Source organism: Protopterus annectens, chromosome 1.part0 (genome assembly GCF_019279795.1).
Source record: "Protopterus annectens isolate FY-2018-M chromosome 1.part0, PAN1.0, whole genome shotgun sequence".
Taxonomy (NCBI): Eukaryota; Metazoa; Chordata; order Ceratodontiformes; family Protopteridae; genus Protopterus; species Protopterus annectens.
Window position 1 is genome coordinate 933474441 of NC_056725.1, and position 23788 is coordinate 933498228.

General features: G+C 37.3%; 1 protein-coding gene and 1 long non-coding RNA gene across 3 annotated transcripts in view; one reads left to right on the plus strand and one right to left on the minus strand.

Annotated features, from left to right (window-relative positions):
* Window positions 1-23788, minus strand: part of SOGA3 (SOGA family member 3) — a 475986-nt gene that overhangs the window by 65418 nt on the left and 386780 nt on the right. The gene's annotated exons all lie outside the window — the stretch shown is intronic.
* Window positions 1-23788, plus strand: part of LOC122795798 — a 121636-nt gene that overhangs the window by 13515 nt on the left and 84333 nt on the right. Inside the window, exons 2-3 of the long non-coding RNA XR_006363862.1 lie at window positions 12898-13011; window positions 14558-14619. This is a non-coding gene — a long non-coding RNA (uncharacterized LOC122795798). The remainder of the gene's footprint in view (window positions 1-12897; window positions 13012-14557; window positions 14620-23788) is intronic.

Here is a 23788-nt window from a genome sequence, read left to right on the forward strand (position 1 = left end):
GTTATCCCTTTGGGATTTGTAATCAGATCCCCCTCCTTGTTAAGAATTGCTGCTATAGTAGAGTTACTCTGCCTTTGCTTTACTTTCCTTGCCAACCATTTGCCAGATTTGTCATCCTTAGCCCACAAAATCCTTACTGTCCAATAACGTCTCCACCAACGCAGTTTGGTACTCATGAATCTGTGCTCATAACTGCAACTCAGCATCTACCCAACTCTTCACTACTTCTTATTATATTCTTTTATTCCTCTCTGCAGTGCATGCAAATCCCTCTCTCAGCAGCAACTAACTTGTCCCACTCCCTAATACAATGCCCTTCTCTGTCCATATATTGCGTTCTCAAGACACATTTAACTGCATCTCTCCTGAGGTGGTGGTCCATATCTTGACCCCCTGGACAGTTATTCTGACCCATAACTTCATTCAGTATCTGTTCATCCTCCAGTTTCCACTGTGGGATAATCCAGAGCCTAGTCATCCATCTCCATCTCATCCCCCCTTTCCTCCCGACAAGTAACCTTACTGCCAGTGTTACATGGGCACGGTCCAATAAATTACAATCCCCTATGTAACACTGTTTGTCTGAGCTAAAATTGCTCCCATCAGTAAAAACATCTCTCCAGTCTGCTTGCTTATTGGGCTTCATTCCTAAAGAAGGTAAATCTCTGTACCCCAGGATTCAAATCCCACCAAATATCGACCCCCCCTTACCACTCACTCACTCACAGCCTCCCTGCTGTACAGTTCTTTTCCTTGCATCCAAAGTTCCTATCCAATTTCCATCCACCACAAAAGTGAAACCTCCCTCTGTCACCTCCCTTTTAGACAGAGGAAAGACATCCTGCCAGTGTGCACATAAAGAATTGAAAAATTCACGAGAGTCAGTGTTAGGGCTATGTAAGCTCCATCTTTCCAGCTGTGATCCCCAATATCTATCAACGCAATTATCCATTTGCCCCTTCGTCTTCTTTTAAAAGCTTGCATATACCTTTTAAATTCTTCTTAACCAAAATAGCCACCCCTCTCTTCCCTCTCACTGAAACTGTTCTACATCTCATCACCTCCAAATCCCTAATACCTTGCTTCAGTGCCTCTTTTCTACTTAAGTTCCTACATTAATACAATATTATCGTTCACCCTCTGACTTCCTCCTTATCTTGCTCCTTTTTAGGAGATGACATATTGATGATGCTGCTCTAATGTGTGCTAACAGAGCACTGCCCATGCTCTAAACACTCACCAAGAAATCCTTCCTCTCCCTAGAAGATTTGCTCAACAATTCACATCTTTTCCTGAATTCTCAAAAACCTAAACTACTGTTCAGCCCCAACAATTTCTAACTTCCCCAAAAACACTACCTTTAATATACCATCATCCAATAAGACCAATATAGAACTGGTATTCTATACCACATTACTAGGTATGATTAGAGACAACCACCTGAAATTTTATCTCCACTTTCAGCAAGCCATAAGGAAGACACACCAAAAGCTAGGCTTCCTCTGTACAGTAAAATGCTTCCTTCCTGACTATGCTAGACAAAAAGTAGTCCCTTCTTTTCTGCTCCCTGGCCCACTGTATGCCTCTCCCATTATAGCCAATCTCAGCTCCTCTCGATCAGCCAGACTACAACAATGCTGCAATAAAGAAGCCAAATTCACAACCAACCAACAATGTAAATCATAGCACTGCCTCTTTCTAAACCAACTAAACTGGCTCGAAGTAAATAATTCTCTTGTGGTCCTCACAGTTAATTACAACCTTCAAACTGTGCATAACTCCAAAAGATTCACATGGCTTCACTCCATCATTCAACCTCACTAAGAGACCTCTACACTCCATCAACAAATCATTGCTAACCATAACTAAGCCTAACAACAAAACAGGATCCTCCCTTTATTCACAGTGCATTGCTAATCACTGGAATACCATTCCACTGCACTTAATAGCAGTCTGCAACCTGAAAGACTTTAAATGCCAACTGAAGCAACACCTGATAGGTAAATGGCTCTGCACCTGCACCACCCCTGGTTAAACTAGTACTAATATAGCTCTATGAATTTGTGAAATGATGCCCTGCTGCACAAAACTTAATGTACTGTTATCACAACTATGCCCTCCTCTATCATCCAGGTAATGAAAAGTAATACATTTAGACCCAGTCCATCACTTTCCAGCCCATCTTCCTCTCCAACTCCTCCCACATCCTTGGCTAGGTCACCCATTTCCCAACTCTAGAGGCCGAGGTAGCTTTGGGATCTGTGTGCAAAATACTGCAGATAGAATACAAGGATGTTCCCTGCCCAGCGGTGTATTGTCTACCCTGCCTTGATAGTCATACCTCTCTCTGCTCTGCCCTCACTATCTCAAGTAAAAGTAAAGGCCCAATCAACTTTCTGTTCTTTCAATAAACATTTAATCATCAGAGCACATACTATATATTAAAACCTCCCATTTAAAACCAAAACCTATGATTTACTTGATGTTAAAAAGACACTTAAGGATGGCAATATAAAATCATAAAGCAAATAATGTAACAGCAATGGATGCATTTACAACAAAATTAAGGTAGCCCCTTTCCTAGTATAAAACTATACTTTACAATAATCCAGCTTGGGATAAGTCCATGTCCAATATTTAGCAAAATTTTAAGAATGTTTTAAGAAATCAGCCAGCACAGACACAGCTACTGTTTTTCAAATCTCGACAGCCTTGTAAGAAGCCCACATCATTGTCTAAGTCAATGCTGAATTGTTTTAGGCTGCACAGCACTGTCCCTGGCCCCCTCCCTGCCATCCATAAGGATTCTATTACCCACTTGAGTGGAGAATGAGCCAGCTGTATTAACACTCACACTGCTTGCTTCCTCACATACATTACTTTCCATGTTAGCAGGCTGCTTACCCTTATTTGTGTCCATAGTGTCCAAGTCAACTGAAATGCTCTTTCAAACGCAGCATCTCATGATGAACTAGTGGTATATGACGTATTGTTCACATTAGTCACTTTAAAAATAGTCAAGGTCAATTCTGATTTCTCCCCAGTGTTATCCTCTTTACCTACCTCTCACAGGAACCCATTCTGTCCTCCACTGCTTCCAAACTGTTAGAAGAACACATTCTCCTGTGGTTAGCCACCAAATCCATCTCTTGTGCCATATTTCATCCAGAATTTTCAATATGCTTTGTGACTTCCACTTACACCCCTTTCTTACCATTATAAGTAGTACTGCCATTTCACAAAGTACAACAGTTCCGTACCTTTAACCAACCTGAAACATCCTTTGGGGAGTTAAAGCTTTTCTTCTGGCCCTCCACCACTACAATCAATACTGCAGGATAAAAGACCCACAAAAAAAGCACTCTTCTTTTCAGCTCCCTGTGAACATTATTAAAAACAGTGTTTAAAACACTGATTTTGAGCCATCCAGATACACCTTCACAACTGCATCTTCTTCCTCCACACCATATAACAAATATGAGTTTTTGAGAATCCATTCTTTCACCGACTAAGTGTGCATCTTAAGCAACATATGCCTCGGCCATCTTGAGTTGGTTCTCAGCCTGCCAGCTCTGGGGATTTTGTCCACCTCCTATGTCATATCTGTGGGCACATTTAGTGCATTGAAATACTTTCTATAGAGACAATCTAATACTGCAGTGTCTTGCTCAGTCTCAGGCACACCAACCAGTTGAATATTTTCCTGTCTAAGCCCATTTTCTAAATCATATATTTTCCAACTGCTGGATTGTTTGCAGTCTCTATCTTCTCCTTGAGATAATTTTTCACCACATCCAAGTCATCTAACAGCTGGCTTTGGTTTCAAGCAAGACTGCCTGCAGCGTTTCCAAGATTTTGTTCAGCATCTGCCTGTCTAACATCTCCTTTTCTTCCAAATTGGTTTCCTTGTTAACCATCATCATTAAACCATCTTTGGTCATCACTCAAATAAGGACAAATCAGGTGGGGTTTTAACAATTACTATCAGGGCACACAGATATTAGCGGACTCACTCCTTCACATTGAGCTACTGGTTACTCCCCTCAGACATTTAGGAGTTTGAACAAGGCAAATGTCAGAATCACTGTGGGAGGACTCCATATGTTATTGAAGCTGGAGAAAGATTGTTTATTTGTAAAGGCAGAATTTAAGAGAATGTCCCAGAAGGTGTTAAGAAGTAGGATAGAGGCAGCACTGAATTTAGTGGATGTTTAGAGGGAGGAAAAAGAAGATGAGTGAGGATGTAGTTTTCTTCAAGACACAAAAGTAGACAGTTTACTAGGTTAGCTAGGATACTGACAAATAGGAAAACTGAAGGGGTAAAGGAGCACGTGGAGGTAACAGATGTTTGTTTATCATGAAATGGCTTATGTGAGTTGAGGGATAATAGATAAGGTGAAGTAAGGCTGATATTAGTGATGAGATATAGAGAAGACATTCATCATTATCATCATCATCGTCATCATCATCCCCTTTATTGGCATTTTCTACAAGGGGGTCAATGTGTTGTGTCAATTGTCACCATCTCTCTTGATTCAGTTGCACTCTCCTACCCTCTTCCACAGTCATGCCTGAATGTCACAGAACTTCTCACACAATCCATTAACCTCTTTTCTTGATGCCCTTGTTTCCTCTTGCCTTTTACCTATCTCAAATCTCTTCACTAGATTGTTTTCTGCTTTCCTTCATATCTGCCTGACCCATCATAATCTGTTAACCTTCTCTGTAACTGGAGCTACTTCGGCTAGTGCTCTGATGTCCTCACTTCTTCCTCTCTCCCACAGTGTGCATCCTACCACCTGTCTCAAGCATTTCATCTCCCTCACCTCTAGCTTCCTCAACTGCTCTGCCTTCATGCCCCAGGTTTCTGTACCATACAGTAGTACTGGTCATACCACTATTTTGTACACCTTACCTTTCAGCTTCTTTGGCATTCTCTCATACACTACCCCTGGCACAACCCCTCTTATTCTGGCTTTGACCTCCTTATTCAGACTTTCCTTCTTCACAACCACCCTTCAAGATACTTGAAGCTGTTAATGTGTTCCTCTATTTTCCCTTCTATCTCAGTACTCAGCTTCTTCTGATGTCCCCAATTTGCTATGATTACAATTATCTTATCTGTACTCAGTTTCACCCATGTGCCTTCAGTTTTGCATTCCATTCCCCTCTCATTTGCTGTGGACACTATGGCTGAAAAATATGGTACAACAGGTAATTAAGGAAAATAAGGAGTTGAGAAGGAGGATGGAAAATAGAAATGGGAAGGAATAAAGCCTGCATGGCAGAAAGAATTATGGGGGATATATATATATATATACATATATATATATATATATATATATATATATATATATATATAGGGTATATGAGCTGGGATAGAGATCAGAAGAGGGAAGATGAAGGAGATGCAAATGAAGAAACTGCAGAAGGAAGTAATAAAGGGAGACTGGAGCAGTGTAGGGATAAAAAGCTGTCTTAAAACATCACATCAAGGAGTCAGCGGAAAGAAAGATTGAAGCAGAACTGGCTACAAGGTAAACTAAGGGAGGAGTCCAGCCCAGATTGTTACGGTTGAGATTAAAGTAGCAGGCAAAGCAATCGTAGGTAGCAGGTGTCAAGAATGAGAGGGTAAGGTGGGGTGAATAATTTATGAAGAAATTGGAAACTCAGATATTTTTTTAAATTTTTTGTAGACACCATACAGAAAGACACATTTAGGAAGCTGAAAGGAGCAAATAGTTCTATCTTAAATCAACTGATATCAGTGAGGGAGGTGTTAGCAGTTTTCAAATATATGATAACACTCGGGGGGGGGGGGGTTGATGGATTCCATATACATATTTTGCGAACAAGCAGGAATACAAGTAGCTGAATCTTTGACACAGGTATTTACACTGGATTGAGGAAATAAGGGAGATATCAGATTTAGTGGCAGGACCTACAATAGTGGTTATGCCTAAGGGAAAAGGAGACTCAAAGGATCAAGCAAATTTTGGAGACAACATCTCTATGCAATATGTATGGGACCTTAACAGCAAGTATCCTTGGATCCAGACTGGAAACAATGCTAAAGTGTTAGTTGAAGACAACCAATAAAACAAATGAAACTCAAACCAAGAAAACCAAAAGTCCACGGGAGGCTAATGACACACCAGCAAAAACGGCAGAGAACAGCAAAATAGCGTATACAAGTTTATTATCCGCTTTCGTACAAAACTTCATCAGAATGCTGTTCTCTGCCGTTTTTGCTGGTGTGTCATTAGCCTCCCGTGGACTTTTGGTTTTGTTAGTTGAAGACAGTCAAGTTTCTTTTGTTAATGGGAGATCATTTGCAGATCATTGGAAACACAAGTAGTCTGCATATTTATGCTGGTGACTTATAACAACTTGACACTCAGTTACAGGGAGTACTGGGGACAGTAATGGAATTTGTGGAGGAGTATGGCTTATGCTACCATTCAAAAAAAAAAAATCAGTGGCTACCAGATCATGTGGGGATTCCGAAATTGGAGTGGGGCTCCTACATGCTAGACAAGATGAGAAATACTTGAGACAGAAGGGCCACACTTCAGTTATGGAAGTTAGGGAAAGGAAATGAGAGAGCCAAAGGGATAAAACTAGTGGTCTGTTGGAGAGATCAGTAAGAAGAGCAAATACATTTAGAGCTTGAGGGGAAAGGTGCGAGAAGAACTATTAGTAATTTACACAAATAAGTATACTGGTATAAAGCCACAGGACACATATTTTAAGTGTACAGTGGACTTGAGATGGCTTTGTTTGATGGGAAAAGGTAAGTTGGGTTGTAAAAGCAAGCTTAGTTTAGGAAAAAAAAAGGATGGGTGATTGGTAGACGTCAACATCTGAGCAGTATATGACAAAGATAAACATAGCAAAGAGCATAAGAAGGCTATTGAATCATTAACACAGGTGAGATGGGAGAAGGAGAGTAATTCAGGGAGGCTACGAGCTGTGTAGAGACTGACAGAAGTATGGATAATGATCTGGTAAGATGGATGGCTGGTCCCATTGAGTTGAGAGGTATGTGGATGGGAAATTATACAGTTTGTGACAAAATGGCATGCCAGATGAAGTATGATGGAGTCTGGAGCAAGAGGGGCAGAAAGGAATTTGTCAAGTAAGAGACATATGACTTTCAGAGAAGGAAAGGTTTTGTCAAAGTTTTGAAAAAATAAATCAGGAACATGGGGTCAGAGGAGGATAACAAAGAATGATAATGGGGAAATAACATGAGTTAGGGCAGAGAAGGAGAAGAGAGCAGAGATAATAGCAGAGTTGTATTGTTTAAAAGAGTTAACAGGGGTAATGTATACGAAGTTGGAGAGCATATGAGCAGAAATTGTCATGGACAGGATAAGAAAAATACTAGAAAGTGGAGAATAAGGTATGGAGAAGAGACCAGCTTTGGGGAAAGGTTTGGGTGGTGACCAGAAGTTTTAAAGGAATACATAAAGCATATGATCTGCATTTAAAATTGACCCACAGGTAGTGCAGGATGCTGAAGAGGGTTAAACAACAGGAATGCTGGCAAAATGTAACCTGCATGAAATGTGGCTTAGTTGAAGCTGCTAATATCCACATGCAGTGTTGCTGTCTACATGTTTATATGTTAATATGTTATGACATAAAAAGGGAAGTGTCATCAAAAGTATATAACTTATGGCATAAGAGGGGTATGGTTATATATCTTAAAGAATAAGAAGAGGGGTGTGGTCAGAAATATATAGTCTATATCTTATCGTATAAGATGAGGGGTGTGGTCAGAAGTTTATGGGCAGCAGATGGGTAGTTGTTGGAGATGGAGGAAAAAGGTAGGACCTGGAGTAAGGAAAAAGGATAAGAATGCACTTAATGATGGGTTTGAATAACAGCAAAATTACACAGAAATGGAGGGAAAGCAGCGTTTGGAAGAGGAAGTGAAGAATGAGATGAGAGACTGGTTAGGAAGATGATCAGTGTGGAAAGAGAAGAAAGATGGGTGAAACACCTGTGAGACAAAACCACTTTGGGGAGTAGTGGGAGACAGAGACAAGCAGAAGGGTTGCATTATAGAGATGGCAACTCATAAATTGGCAGGATGACCATAGTAGAGATTCTTCTTTGAGAATCACTGAGGGGATGTTATAGGATAGATATTGTTAGAATAGAGAAACAGAGGTAGCTGGTTGCTGAGTTTTTTGCAGACATTAATATTACTGAAGTTAAGGACAGAAGGAAGAGCAGTGTGCAGGAGATGGCAGAACTATGACAGAACCAAGCTAGCATACAAGAAAGTTGTCTCCCGCGTTAGGTAATGAAAAGTGAATGGGTCATTAAGTCTTTGGGTCCAGTATGGTGCAGTCTTGTAACATCTGCATAAGAGCTACTGCATAATGATAACACAGGAAAGTACTGGGAGAAGCTACTTAATGTTGGAATGTGAACTTCGGTTTCATTTGGCCATTTGCTGGTTCCTGGATTTTATTTGGATGCATAATTAAGAAAAATACTAATTAATAAATCTGAACGTCTGGGTCTGTGGAATATAGAGATGGAGCCCTGCCAGTGACCCAGGGGACAGATTTTCGATTTAGTGGACATGACACTTGAGGAGGCAGGCAGGGATGGAGAGGAGTGAAGGGACATTGCTGGCTCACTCCTCCTGGGGGAGGGGGATGCATGCACTCAGGAACACACTGATTTAGTGGGATTTCCTTGGTGGAGCTCAGTGAACCACTACTTCTGCTTTGTGGTGAAGGTCAGGGCTGTTTGGAGGGAATGTAGAAGTGAGAGGACAACCTCTGTGGTCAACGACCTGCATGCCCCTCCGACAGCCTGGCTGTGTCAATGTGATCAGTAGAGCAGGAAAACAGAAAAAGGCTAAACCACCACTGATGGCTGCTTAACTGATGACTTCCACCACCCTCCCCTCTCCCTAGTGATGATGAAAGAATGGGCTGATTGTTCTGGAGGGGACTGATGACTGACAGGCAGCAGGGGCAAAAAAAAAAAAACAGAAAAAAAAGCATGAAAAACGGACTTACAAGGATACTGGGTTGTTACTCAGAAACAGTACTGAAGAGAATGCATTACTCTTATGTACAAATATTTACATAGTTGTATAGTAAACATATGAGCTCCTAGAAAATAATAAAACATATACTGGCAAAAAATACTGAAGAGGAATAGCATATTGACTCAACGTATAGACATAGGTAAAAGGTCATAGGTGCCAGCTGTAAGGGGTAAGATTAAAGGTTATTTAAAAATATTACTTCATGTTGAAGGTGGTCAGGCCCCACAATGCATTGTCATAAGGAACTATGAAATGCAGGTTAAAAGATGGGTTCATTGTTGAATGGTGTCAATGAGAAGGGGGGGGATAAGGAAGGAACAGCCACTCGTAAGTTAGCTGCAACAGTCAAAGTTAAATGGCAGCTTTTCATCTGTTGGCACCTTCAAGGAGTTACATGACAGTCATCTATCAACATCTTCATATGTCAGTGTCTAATAGCAACCATGTAAACATCTTTTGGAATAATACTTGTCAACTGTCCAGATTTTCTGAGAATGTCCCAATTTTTGTCTCATAATGTTGGTCTGTTCTTCATAAAATTTGTGGTATTCTGGAAAATCATTGAGGACTTAAGTCACTAAATAATGATATACATTTAAGTTTCAAAATTCATATCCTTCAGAAAATGCATGCTGTCTTAAAAAAAGAAAATGCATGCTAACACAAATCCTATTACTCCAGCAACTTTCTAAGTTTACAAGAGCAACATTTAAAATATGTCCCTATTTTTGGGATGTTTATACTGCCATTATTTTAAGCTCTGTCCAGACTTCTTGTGTTAAGAAGTTGAAAGATAATGCTGGAAATACTGACTCTCGGCAGTGGAGCAGCAAGGTGACTCACCAGATCAGGGTCATGTTAGGTCTTTGCATAATATAACTGATGAGACCCTTTTACATAACATTCATGATGCACTCAGGACATTTCAGTTCTGAACCTTCTATGTCTTGGCAACGATACTGCTGCATTCATTTGGAGCTATCTGCTACTTCACGCCACTTATTCACTCTCATCTATGCTGTTCTCACTCCCACAAAACCACTGAGCTATGCTGACTGCTGTCTTTGATCGGTTATTTAGTCGCTTCTGATGAAGCAAATTAAAGTAACTATCAGAACATACAAAAGTACACTAAAATGGTTTTATAAGTTCAGCTATCAGAGGGTGCAGAGATTACTTTAATTCATAGTCATGCAGCCACATCTGCTATGAAACTGGACAGTATGCTGAAACCTCAAAATTGCACTAATGCCTTCTTTGAACTAGAACGATTGCTTATATCAGGGTGTTTCCCCAGGATCATACATAAGAGAGCTGTCCAGTCTCCTAGCAGAACAAAACATAGCAGCCATATCAGTGCTTTCTGGTTCTGGATCCACAGCTATGCCATGAGCAGTTAGATAAAGGTGACTTCTTAATAAAGTACAATATATCCAGGTGCTGTGTGCGCTCATGTATAAAGTCTTTGAAACAAATGGAAGCAGAAGGCTGTATCTCTCTTAGCTATGAGAATACCACAATGCTCCTTATTAACATGAGGGTTATTAAGGATGTGGGTGCGAAGGCATTCTCTAATACAATACCAAACCCTGCAGTGATCATCTACCTCAGATCTCCATGAAGAAGTCTAGTCTTTGTGACAGAAGCCCCACTTAACAAGCATTTCTCTGACCTGTAGATTATTTGCTTGATCTTTTCAGAAAATGGGGTGGGGAGGGTTTCCATTGATCAAGTGGTGTTTGCTTGATAAGAAGAGCTCAGAAAACATAATAAAAACATCTGAATAATGTACTAGTTCCACTCTATACATCATCCTGACGGGGTTAATACTTAAGCAATGAGCTTTGAATGGTCATGATAAACTTGTGTTAGCTCATATTTCAGTAATTGTGCTGCAAGTATATATTGTATGTACATAAAAACAGTGCGACTGTAAATCCTTTCCCCATAATGTATGGTTTTATAAAGTCTTCCAGTCTGTTCAACAGAATATGAGAAGTGATCATCTGGTTAACTTTTCTATTTTCCTGTCATAGCTCTCCTGTAATGAGCCTTACTCATGTAAAATTTAAAGGTTTGCCGCTGTAACTCCTTTATTTCTTGGCATCAACAGAGGATGAAGCATTCTCACCACTGGTGCATTAGGAATAGGTTCATTTCACACAATACTGAATCTTCAGCTTCTTATATATTTCTGAAGCCACAAATGCTCAGCTGCATAGTAGCCATGATTTATAATTTACTTATTTATTGTATTTTTTTCCTAAATGATATGGCATGTAAACATTTAATTCAGTAGAGTGTGAGTAAAGGATCTGGAGTAAAAGAAGCTTTATATGATAACTCTGAAAAGTGAACTTCAAAAGATGGATTTATTTTATTAGAATATTTTTTTCAGTTCTTTTTTACATATAAATAAGCATGCAAAACTAAACAATCAGCAGAGTTTACCTTGTTCTATTAGCTCAGGAAAGATGTTTTGCCCAGCTCTGAGGCAGACAGGGATAATGTTCCGAGTCCAGCCCAGATTACCTGAGTATGAGAAGCAGTTTGGCAAGGAAGTATGGGGAATGAATTGTTACAGCTCACCTACCCAGATGGAAGGTGTGGTGATTCACAGAGAGCTCATCTGCTGCTCCAGTGCCAGGGTTGGAGGCCCCAGATCACAGACAGCACTGCAGCCACCCAAGTATGTGATAGTTTCCCCTCATCCTTCCATTTGAAGGAGTGTACATGCATAAACCAGTGGAGTATATGTCTTCTCTGCACTGATGCAGGTGCACATAAAATCATCACAAGTAGGAGTTAGGGAATCATACAAATGCCCTCGTTGCCAGGATGCTGGCAAGGGCACACACTCCCCAATATCTGCACCTATGATGGCTCTTCCAGATTGCTTTTACTGTAGTGGAGCTGGGGGACTTCCCACCACTAGGGAATGAATGTGTCTGAGTCCAGCTGGGGAGACTTGATGGCTGGCAGGCAAAGGGGGGCACCCAGATGGGAAAAAAAACAAGAACTGTTAAAAGATAAATGGAATAGATGAAAGGGAGATGAAAAAAAAAGACAAAAGGAGTAATATAGGAAACTAGATAGAAAAATTTTTGATGAAAATTAAACCATGGAAAGTTATTATATCTTTATTGAATATGGAAATGAAGAGCTGTATATATTGTATAAAGGTATTGTTTACTGTGATGCACAGACAGAAAAGACAAAATAAGAAAAAACATGTTATGAAATCAGTATACAAGTAATGATATATAGAATAAAATGTGTTATTCTATGATAAGCTGAATGCAGTAAAGACAAAATATAAACATAAATTGAATTGACCTCATTTTTTTAAACCATAATTCAGTTTATGTAGCTTTTTCCCTTAGCAGTGTACCTTTAAAATAGTAAGATAGATCTGCTTAAGGTAACAAAATGCAGGGTGCTTAAAGGGTTTTTGGTATGGTTCATAATTTGCCCTCCCAGAGACAGTTTATAGTGAGTTTCTTAATACATCCTTCATGAGGTCTTCGTTAACAACCTTTAATAATTAAAGGAAAGTCTAGCATGTTTGGTAGAATTGTCTAATAACTAGTGGAGATATTAAGTATTAAGTACAAATGTGCAGTGTTTTATTTTTTCTTTCGTTCTTTTTTTTCTCCTTTTTTCCATTCCTCTTCTTTTCTTTTCCTTTTTTTTTCAATTCTCGAATGTCAGAATCATGTGATGTCATTAACAACATGTTTTTGGTTGTGATTACTGTTTAATATTCATTGTGGAGTTTTTCTTATCTTAAATGTAAATCTCCATATTCGTTTATTCCCAAGAATGCTTTGTGTGTCAGGGGAAGCTGTTGTGGATTTGGAGAGGTCATGACATCAAGGCGGAAGCAGAATGAAGATTTCCGGAGTCTGTGGAATCTTACGATGATGTAGCCACAGGTAACTTGTATTTATTTTATTTATTTATTTGCTTTTTTACATGATTAATCTGCTTTTAAAATAGATAGTATGCAAGTTTTGGGATATGCATTAGTTAGAGTTAGTTAGAGGCAGATTGTAGCTAGAGATTGGATCGTACTAGCAAGTGAAGTAGTAATATCTGAGGCTGGTCACATCTGTTGCAGTCCTGGGTCGAGTCATTTATTCATACTTTTCTAACGTTGCCTTTTGAATGTGGAGAAAGCTATTGTAAAGTTTGTGTGAGTGACTGTTGCTACTTAGATTTGTTTAAAATTGAGAGAAGTGTTGGGGGTGGCGATTTCAGGGATACTGTTTGAAGGCGGGTTTCATCTATTAAACAAATATGGTGTAATTATTTGTGACTTCCAAAGAGATTTTACAGCCCTCAATAGTCGAGATTTGATGTGTAATAGTGTTTTTAGGTTACTTTTGATGTGTTCCACTGAAAAGGATCAGTCGTCATGTTTCCGTGTTACTTTTGTACTGTGTAAGAGTTTGAACTCTTCTTTGTAGTAAGCTGTAGCATAAATCTAGTCCATGATATCATCTTTTCCTTTATTTATTTGACCTTTTTTTTTCCTGGTTGTCTTCCTTTTCCTCCTTTTAAGAGTTAGGGAGTTCATTGACGGCTTTGCTGAATGCTGTTTTGGCTTCTTTGACCGTTGAAATCCAATGTGTTTTGTCCTTGTACTAGAAGGATAGTACTGCAGGATAATTCATTTGAAATCAGATATTTTTATTAATTAAATAGGAACAGTAAGGGGCTAGGGCTTGTCTTTGTTGTTTAATGGTAAGTGAGAGATCCTGTGAAAATGTGATTTTGTGGCCTCTCCAGCATAGATTTTTCTTTTATTTGGTGGCCGTTAAAATTGCAGTAACGTGGGAAGCATTAAGAATTTTAACATATATTTGGCATGGAGTGGTTGAGTCTTGGGTTTTCTGGAGTGAGCAGTGGGCTCTTTCAATGACTGTTTCTTTTGATATGGTTTTGTCATCAAGCAGAGTAGCCAAGATTTCTTTTATTATGGTTATTAGTTGTGCATGGTCAAATTTCTCTGGCACTCCTGGTATTATTATATTGTTTCACCGACTTCGTGCCTCAAGGTCAATTATTTTTTGTTGATGCTCCTCAATAGATTTGTCAGCACTTTTAATTTTACTTTGGATGTTAGTTATTTCTGACTCGCTTTCTGCAATTCTGGCTTCATTTTGGTCCAATCGTGTGATTAAGTGGTCCAGATTGTTCCCAAATGTATTTAGTTTTTCTGACAAACTTTGGATTTCATTCTGGAGAGGTTGCAAGGTGGTTTTTAAGTTCCTCGATAGAGAATGGTGATTCAGTTTTAGACCTTAGAACAGGTTTACTACTGTCTTGCTGTAGTTTTGTGTTTTTTTGTGCCTTTTAGAAATTGTATCTTTTTCTGGGGAAGCAATTGCCGAAAGCTTAGTTTTGATAGTTTGAGCTTCCATTTGTTCTACTAGGTTGGTCATCTTTGGATGATTTTTGCCTTTTTTTTAATTGTAGATTACAAGTCTTGGAAGAGGGCTGGCACCATGTGGTTGAAGTTCCCAGGGCAGAGCAAACTTGTAAGTAGCTGAAAAGCAGTCACAAAAGCTGAAAATAATGTTGGTCGATTTTTGTATACTAAGTTTTCAAGCTGATGTAAAATTTATATTTAAATTCTATTGCTCGATGGAGGTATTGTTGAGTAGATGTACTTTCTGTTATAGGAGCAGTTGCAAATACGTGTCTAATGATTAGCGACCATCTTGGAATATACCAATAACATGCCTTTTGACATTCAATGGGCCACTACCAAAACTATTATTAGAAGTCTACTCATTCAAAAAGCCTCTATTTACAAAGAAAACAAGAACAAAAAGAAAAACAGTTACTGGAAAACAAACTAAATAGAATTCTTCTTCTCTTTTGGCTGTTCCCATTAGGGGTCGTCACAGCGGATCATCTGTTTCAATTTCTTCATGTCCTCTGCATCTTGCTCTGTCACACCAATCACCGGCATGTCCTCTCTTACCGCATCCATAAACCTAATCTTAGGCCTTCCTCTCTTCCTCTTACCTGGCAGCTCCATCCTTTTCCCAAAATACCCAGCATCCCTCCTCAGCAAGTCCAAACCAACGCAATCTTGCTTCTCTGGCTTTGTTTCCAAACTGTCCAACTTGAGCTGACCCTCTAATATACTGATTCCTAACCCTGTCCATCCTCAAAACACCCAGTGCAAATATGCCATGTCCAGCTCTGACTCTTACCTTTTTGTCAATGCCACTGTATCCAACCCATATAACATAGCTGGTCTCACTAAACTCTTGTAGACCTTCCCTTTCACTCTTACTGGTACCCGTCTGTCACAAATCACTCCTGACACTCTTCTCCACCCATTTCACCCTGCCTGTACTCTCTTCTTCACCTCTCTTCCACCCTCACCATTACTCGGAACTGTTGATCCCAAGTACTTAAACTCATCCACCTTCGCCAACTCTACTCCCTGCATCCTCACCATTCCTCTATCCTCCCTCTCATTCACACGCATATATTCTGTCTTAGTCCTGCTGACCTTCATTCCTCTCCTCTCTAGAGCACATCTCCACCTGTCCAGGGTCTCCTCAACCTGGCCCCTACTCTCACTACAGATCACAATGTCATCCGCAAACATCATAGTCCAAGAGGCCTCCTGTCTAATCTCATCTGTCAACCTGTCCATCACCATTGCAAATAAGAAAGGGCTCAGAGCTGATCCTTGATGTAATCCCATCTCCACCTTAAACACATCCATCACTCCCTGCCGCAGACCTCACCACTTTCACACTACCCTGGTACATATCCTGTACCACTCTTACATACTTCTCTGCCACTCCTGACTTCCTCATACAATACCACAACTCTAGGCACCCTGTCATATGCTTTCTCTAAGTCCACAAACATACAATGTAACTCCTTCTGACCTTCTCTATATTTCTCCATCAACATTCTCAGAGCAAACATCGCATCTGTAATGCTCTTTCCCGTCATGAAACCATAAGGCTGATCACTAATCATCACCTCCCTTCTTAACCTAGCTTCCACTACTCTTTCCTATATCTGTACAGACAAGCTGTGACTGATCAGTTTTATCCCTCTGTAATTACTACAGCTCTGCACATCACCCTTATTCTTAAAGATAGGTAACAAAACACTTTTTCCTCCACTCCTTGGGCATCCTCTGACTTTCCAAGATTTCATTAAACAATATGGTTAAAAACTCCACTTCCATTTCTCCTAAGCACCTCCATGCTTCCACTGGTATGTCATCTGGGCCAACATGAGGTAGAATTAAAACTCCAAAATAACTACTCCCTCGACTTAACAGAAAATATGAGGAGCATTCAGAAAGAAATGAATTTCATCTACAAAAACAATCATTTACTGAATTAAAACTCTTATACAAATACTCTGAATGGGCTAAGACCCCATCCAGAACATTGACAAGATTAATAAACATTAAAAATGGACCTCCAAATATTTCAGAATTATATTACAAAGGTAACACAATTCATAAAAACCCTGATATTATTAAATCTTTTGTAGAAATATACAATACCATCTACAACTCTCAAAAACAAATACAGCCAGAATTATATGACAAATTCCTAAATAACCTGAACTTTCCCACTTGAATAATAAACAAACAACTTATTACCTAACCCCCTTACTACAGATGAAATCAAACTAGCAATTAATAAACTAAAAAGTAACAAAGCACCTGGTCCGGATGGTTTCACTTCTGATTTTTATCATAGTTTCAACTCACAATTATCCAAAATATTGCTTAAAATTCATAATTACATTATACTGCATGGTATCACAGACCTATACATTAATAACTCCAAAACAATTCCGATACTTAAACCCCACTCCGAAAGAACTAATCCACATAAATGTAAACCCATAGCTCTCATAAACTTAGACATTAAAATAGTAACCTCTATATTAGCAAATCGGATGAAAAAAGTAATTTCTACTATAATTTCCTCTGAACAACTAGGGTTTATGCAACAAAGACAGGTATGTGATAACACCCTTACCCTTGATACAACAATATTAGTAGTGAAGGATAAGCACCCCAAATATGCCTTAACAGTTGAGCCAGCAAAGCCTTTAAAAATGTAGACCTTAACTTCTTATTCCAAACCATGCCATACTACAACTTCCCACAATCCTTCATTAATATCATTAAAACACTATATCAAAATGCTTCCACAACACTATTCATAAACAAAACCATGTCTCAGCCCATTAAAATTACAAACGGAACTAGACAGGGATGTCCCCTCTCACACTATTTAATCTCTACCTAGAACTTCTCTTACTTCTCAGCACTCAAAAAACTTATCATCATATTTCCAAAATAAATAACATTGAATTAAAATGCAGAGCTATCACAGATGATCTAAATATCTATTTTGAATTACCAAATACTGACCTCCATAAAATCTTTAACTCACTCGATTACTTCTCTAATATAGCCAACTATCAAATAAATACCTCAAAATCTTTCATCTTCCCAATCAACCTTAATAACCACAAGGAATCTTATTTTCCCAACACTAAAATTGCAGTCACTTACAATCTAAAACATCTGGGTATTAATTTTGTCCATATTCACGAGGAACTGATGAAAAAAACCTTCAAAAATCATGGGAACAAGTTAAATCAGACATTTCAAGATGGAAGAATAAAAATTTATCCCTCTTGTCTAAACCAGCTATTAAAATGAATATTTTGCCCAGAAATATTTATTTTAAATATTAAATTCCATTTGCCTTATTCATTTTAAATATTAAATTCTATTAACCTAAAAATTCCGAAATGTTTCTTTCATAAAATAGAAACAGCCCTATCAAAGTTCATTTGGTTCCCAAAGAAAACTAGAATCCGGTATGAAAAACTAATATTCCCAAAATATAAAGGTGGACTAGGACTCCCGGATTTCAAATTATATCACTCCATCATCAATGCTAGTCGACTTATTAAAATCTCTAATTATGACATAGCCTGCTAATCATGGTCACCTATCTGGGTTAAACTATGGTATAATCAAATAAGTTCTATACACATCAATCCTAAGGCAAAACCCTATTTACAACCAAATAACAGCTTCATAACAAAAATTCACCCCAAGATTAAAAATAAAATAACTATTTTCCGAAATTTAATTACATCCTTACACCTTAAAAACACACTAAAATTCCTGCAGCCCATACATCTCAATCCTAACTTGAAAATTACCAATAAAATGATTGATCTCAACAAATATCCACAAATTAAAAATATTACGATATGGCAATTATTCCACTTTAACAATCTTAACATGGACGAACTAAGAAACAACTTAGGCACATCACGAAAATATGACCCAATACTTAGCCAACTTAGATCACTAATAAAAGTGAAATACTTAAACACAAAAATTGATGAACAAGAGATAAAAACAACCCAAATAATTATACATACCCTATCATATAAATCTAAGATGACCTCTTAAGTTCATAAACTAATATCACAAATTAAATACCAGTCTTCATTCTGTATTCTAAATACTGGAAGGACATTGGCAAGAATATTTCACTAGAACAAAAATATGAGGCTATACACAACACTTTAAAACTAACCCCATTTGAAAACTTAATATATACCCAAATCATGATAAATAATAATTCATATCCTACCCCTGCTGTTCTAAATAAATTTGGAAATAAGAAAACTCTAACCTTTCCCTTTTGCCCCCTGATTAATGCTGATTTACTCCATATTTTCTGGAGTTGTAAAACGGTCTATAAATTATGGTGCTCCCGCAGAATAAAACTTGAAAAGATGGGGTATGAAAAGATCACTTTCTCATGGGAAATTACAGTTCTCGTACTAGATCCACAAAAAAGACAAACTTACGAACGTAACCAGAAGACCCAAAAGGGCAACGTTTCAGAGCAAAATCCAGTAGTTCACAAGTAAATGTTAGTAAGCGCTCAATAAGTTGAAGTGTTCCACTTAGTAGAAAACTCCCTTGAGGCAAGAAGCTCGAAAAAATTCCATTTATTGTAACAAAGCTTTAAGTGCTAAAATATAATACACTTTTCGTCGCACAATGATGCACAACTTCCTCAGAAGACAATAACGGACTGCTGTTTACTCCTTTTATATTGTGTTAACAACCCTATTCTGATTGAATAATAGATTAATTAAATAAATAAATTAATTAAATAAATAAATTTGACGTTCCTGGGCATGCTTTGTTTAGTTATGTTTACATAATGCATAATAAATTCTATTCATATATATATATATATATATGTAGATCCGAATTAAATAAATTAATGAGTTGATTATTTTCTAGTTATAAGTTGGACATTAAAAACACTCATAAAAAATATATATATATATTATTAGACAATTCAAGAATTATGTTTACATTGTTATTAACAACAAGGTAAATAAATGTGTTACACTAGTGTAATTACTCTATATACTGTAACTAACCTTAATGGGTGCATCAAGTAGATCCCATTATTAAAGGCTACAGAAAAAAGTCACAATGAAAGACCAATTTCATCATTTTAAAAACCAATCATTTACACTATTAATTCTGAAAAATTAATTAAAACCCTAACTATTAAATGAACCATCAGTATTATAAACCTTAATTAAAAATTCGGTACTAATAGCTTACTGGCTATTATTTAGGACGACCTATATGTTCTAATGATTTAAAGTGCCTACAGTATATAGAGTAATTACACTAGTGTAACACATTTATTTACCTTGTTGTTAATAACAATGTAAACATAATTCTTGAATTGTCTAATAATATATATATATTTTTTATGAGTGTTTTTAATGTCCAATTTATAACTAGAAAATAATCAACTTATTAATTAATTTAATTCGGATCTACATATATATATATGAATAGAATTTATAATGCATTATGTAAACACAACCAAACAAAGCATGCCCAGGAACGTCAAATTTATTTATTTAATTTATTTATTTAATTAATCTATTATTCAATCAGAATATGGTTGTTAACACAATATAAAAGGAGTAAACAGCAGTCCGTTATTGTCTTCTGAGGAAGTTGTGCATCATTGTGCGACGAAAAGTGTATTATATTTTAGCACTTAAAGCTTTGTTACAATAAATGGAATTTTTTCGAGCTTCTTGCCTCAAGGGAGTTTTCTACTAAGTGGAACACTTCAACTTATTGAGCGCTTACTAACATTTACTTGTGAACTACTGGATTTTGCTCTGAAACGTTGCCCTTTTGGGTCTTCTGGTTACGTTCGTAAATTACAGTTCTCCATATAACTCCTCAATCTCTCACAGGTTTAGGCAAACACATTTTTATAACATTAGGTGCCTTGATTAAACATTTTATAGCAAAAAACTGGCTAAACAAATCAAAAATCTCCTGGGACAACTTCACAGATATGGCTATAAAATATATATCTTCACATAAACTGCTAACTAAAAATAACGCAAAAAGGGCATACTTCCAAAGGTACTGGAGCAAACTACTTGATTCAATTCTGTCCAAATAAATTAAATTTCCCTTATATATAAATCTAGTTATATGAAGACCGCATCTGGATTAAACATCTAACCTAAGCAAATACAAAATAAATAACTAAAACATTCTAGAAAGTCTAAATAACCTACCTCTTACCTCTTAGTGGCATCTACATTTAAATAGTCTAAATAGCCTGCAACGCACTTATATATTTACTGGCCAAATGTCCCGCTATCACTCATACCCCTAGTCAACTGATTCTTTCACTCAAACTCAGGAAATTGTGACTCATGCCATTCAATTGCATGTATTTAGATAGGAGAACAAGATTAACAATCTATTGTTATTTGTACATTGTTATTATTATTCTGTATATGTAAATATTTTAGCCATGATGAATGTAAAATATACCTGTTCTTCCTTATGCCTTTTATATCTGTTATTGTTTGTTTATATAAAACAACAATAAAAAAAGAAATTGGAAAAAAAACATAAATTGAATTGAAAATGTATTTAAGACTAAATGTGAACAAAACAGACTACATTAATCATTTATTATTTGAATGTTTATACATTAAATATCTGGTAACTTTATTAGGGATAATGTGAAGCTTGTAATGCTTTACATAAATACTTTACAACATTATTGTTTTACAGAAATATCATAAAACACAGATGATAAGTAAAAGCAGTTGGAGGCAGTGTATAGTATTAGAAAATGGAATACAAAGAACAACAAATATGTTTTTATTTTACAGAAAAAAAGGTTCTCATTACTGAAAAACACACCAAGGAATATTTTGGTAAAGTGTAGTATACAGGAAAATGAGTGCTGGGAAAGGCTCTTTGAATGAGTTATGGAAATATTTAATGGACTGCGGAATAAATAGGAGATGCTCTGTGTGTTAATTATTCTCAGCTGAAATTGTGTATTTCAGTAGGGGACTGGGCTGGAGCATTATGCGAGTGGGGGTAGGGGTGGGCGCAGGGCTGTCATGGGGGGTGGTAGGCAAAGAGAGACTAAATGGATGTGCTGCTTTAGGAAACAAACTGGCTGCAGCTCAGTTGAATTTGTTTGATTTCAGTAGATATAGCTTCTAAGACTGCAAAGTCTACTAACTCCACTCAAAGGTCTCACTACTGCTCTGTCTTACAACAACTAAGCTGGCTAGAATTACCCCATTACCTAACTTACACTCAACTCCTTACTGCCCACAGACTGGTTCACCAACCAGAAAAAACATGCTCTTCAACAATTGCTCCAACCCTACAACAACACTCAGGTCCTCCGATCCTCGAATAAATCCCTACTACAGTTATCCAAATCCAACAATACCACTGGTGACTCTCTCTACTCTAATCTAAGTATGTCTCTAAAATTTGGAATACTATTCCACATCCTATCATAACAACTGCTAATGCTAAATCTACTCAATTTAAAAACCTACTTAGGATCTTCCTCAGTAATAAATGGCTTTGCCCATGCATTAGTACAGATTAAATCTTACTCCCATTGCCAACAGCTAACCAGACTGCTTTTCTACCATACTATGACCATCATATGTAACTAAACCTCTTGATTTACTACCTTTCCTCCTTTCCCATACCTGGTGTACCAGCAGTCCAACACTCGAGAGAAAAGAAAATTTTCCCAGAGAAACAACGGAAATTGGTGAAAGAATCTCAGCAAAAGCAGAAAGATGTAGCTGAATTTTTGTTTCTTCCTGGTAGTTTTTTAAACATTTGGTTTGTGGATAATGTATCCTGTAATATTTTGGACTTTGGTTGTAATGCTGTAAATGGTGAGGACATCTCCCCCGCTTGCCAGGACTCGAACTGTTTTTTTTTGGGGGGGACTGTAAGTAATGATGAATGTGTGAGAGTTGTTAATTTGTTAAACCTAACATTATCTGATTGAATGAAAAATGTTTTGGGTAAAGGAACCAAGTTTGTTCCTATGAAAAGTCCTACTCTGGCAGAAATATTGTTAGAAATCAAAAGATTTTGCAGAAAGTTGCATTTAAAAGTGTTTTATGATAGAAAAATTGATGATTCTGGTATAGAAAGGTTTTGTGAAATCATTGATGAAGATGATCCTTTATTAGATGTTTCAGTACATGACACTGATTTTTTTTTGTGATGATTTGGAAGGCGACAACAATATCCCATCCTTAGGCTATGGTAAACTTATAGTCCTACAGTTTCCTATTGTTAGTGATTTTGTTCCCCCTAAATTGTCAACTGCAGTATGTTTGTTTGAAGAAGTGTTGTGGAAAAAAGCTGAATTTGAGTACTTTAAATTTGTTAAATCCAAATAAAATGATAACCTCAGAAAGGAGGAATGGGAAGCCCTTAAACAGTTAAGACGGTCTTTGGGGATCTATGTGTTTAGGCAGGCTGACAAGGGTGGCAATTGGGTGGTTATGTCAAGGGCCAAATATTGAAAGATGGAAGATTTGTTATGAGTGGAGAATGATTACATGAAATTGTCATAAAATCCAGTTGATGAGTTTAATGGGGAACTCTTGGAATTGTTAGAGAGAAGTGAATGGCTAGGTTTTTTGACAAAGGATAATGTTAAAAAAACTGTACATCCCTAAGCCATGTGGCCCCTATTTTTATGCTATTCCCAAGTTACATAAAGATCTAAGTAATCACCCAGGCAGGCCTATTGTTTCTGGGGTAAGTTCCTATTTACAAAATGTTGAATTTTTTTTTAATGAATATTCCAGCATACATTACACTCAACAATTGTGTGAGGAAGTGTGTAACTTAAAGTGGGAAAATATTATTATTGGGTTTCTGTTGCTGTTACTGCATTGCATACCAACATACAATTGAGATGGGGCGTGGAAGCTATTTGGGATGTTATGGGAGAGGGCCCTTGCATTGCCTTTGTTGTCATGTTGTTAGAATTTTGCCTAACACACAAATATTTCAAGTTTAACAATGAGGTTTTCCTTCAGAAGAAAGGGACAGCAATGGGTGCCCCTTATGCTCCTACTTATGCTATTCTGTATATGGGATACTTTGAGAAGAAATGTATTTATAATACAGAATTTTTTTATTAAGAATGTTGTCATATATAAATGATACATTGATGATTTATTATTTATTTGTAAGGGGCACCCATCAGAGTTCAGTTGTTTTATTACGGATTTAAATAGTAATGAACATGGATTAAAATTTTC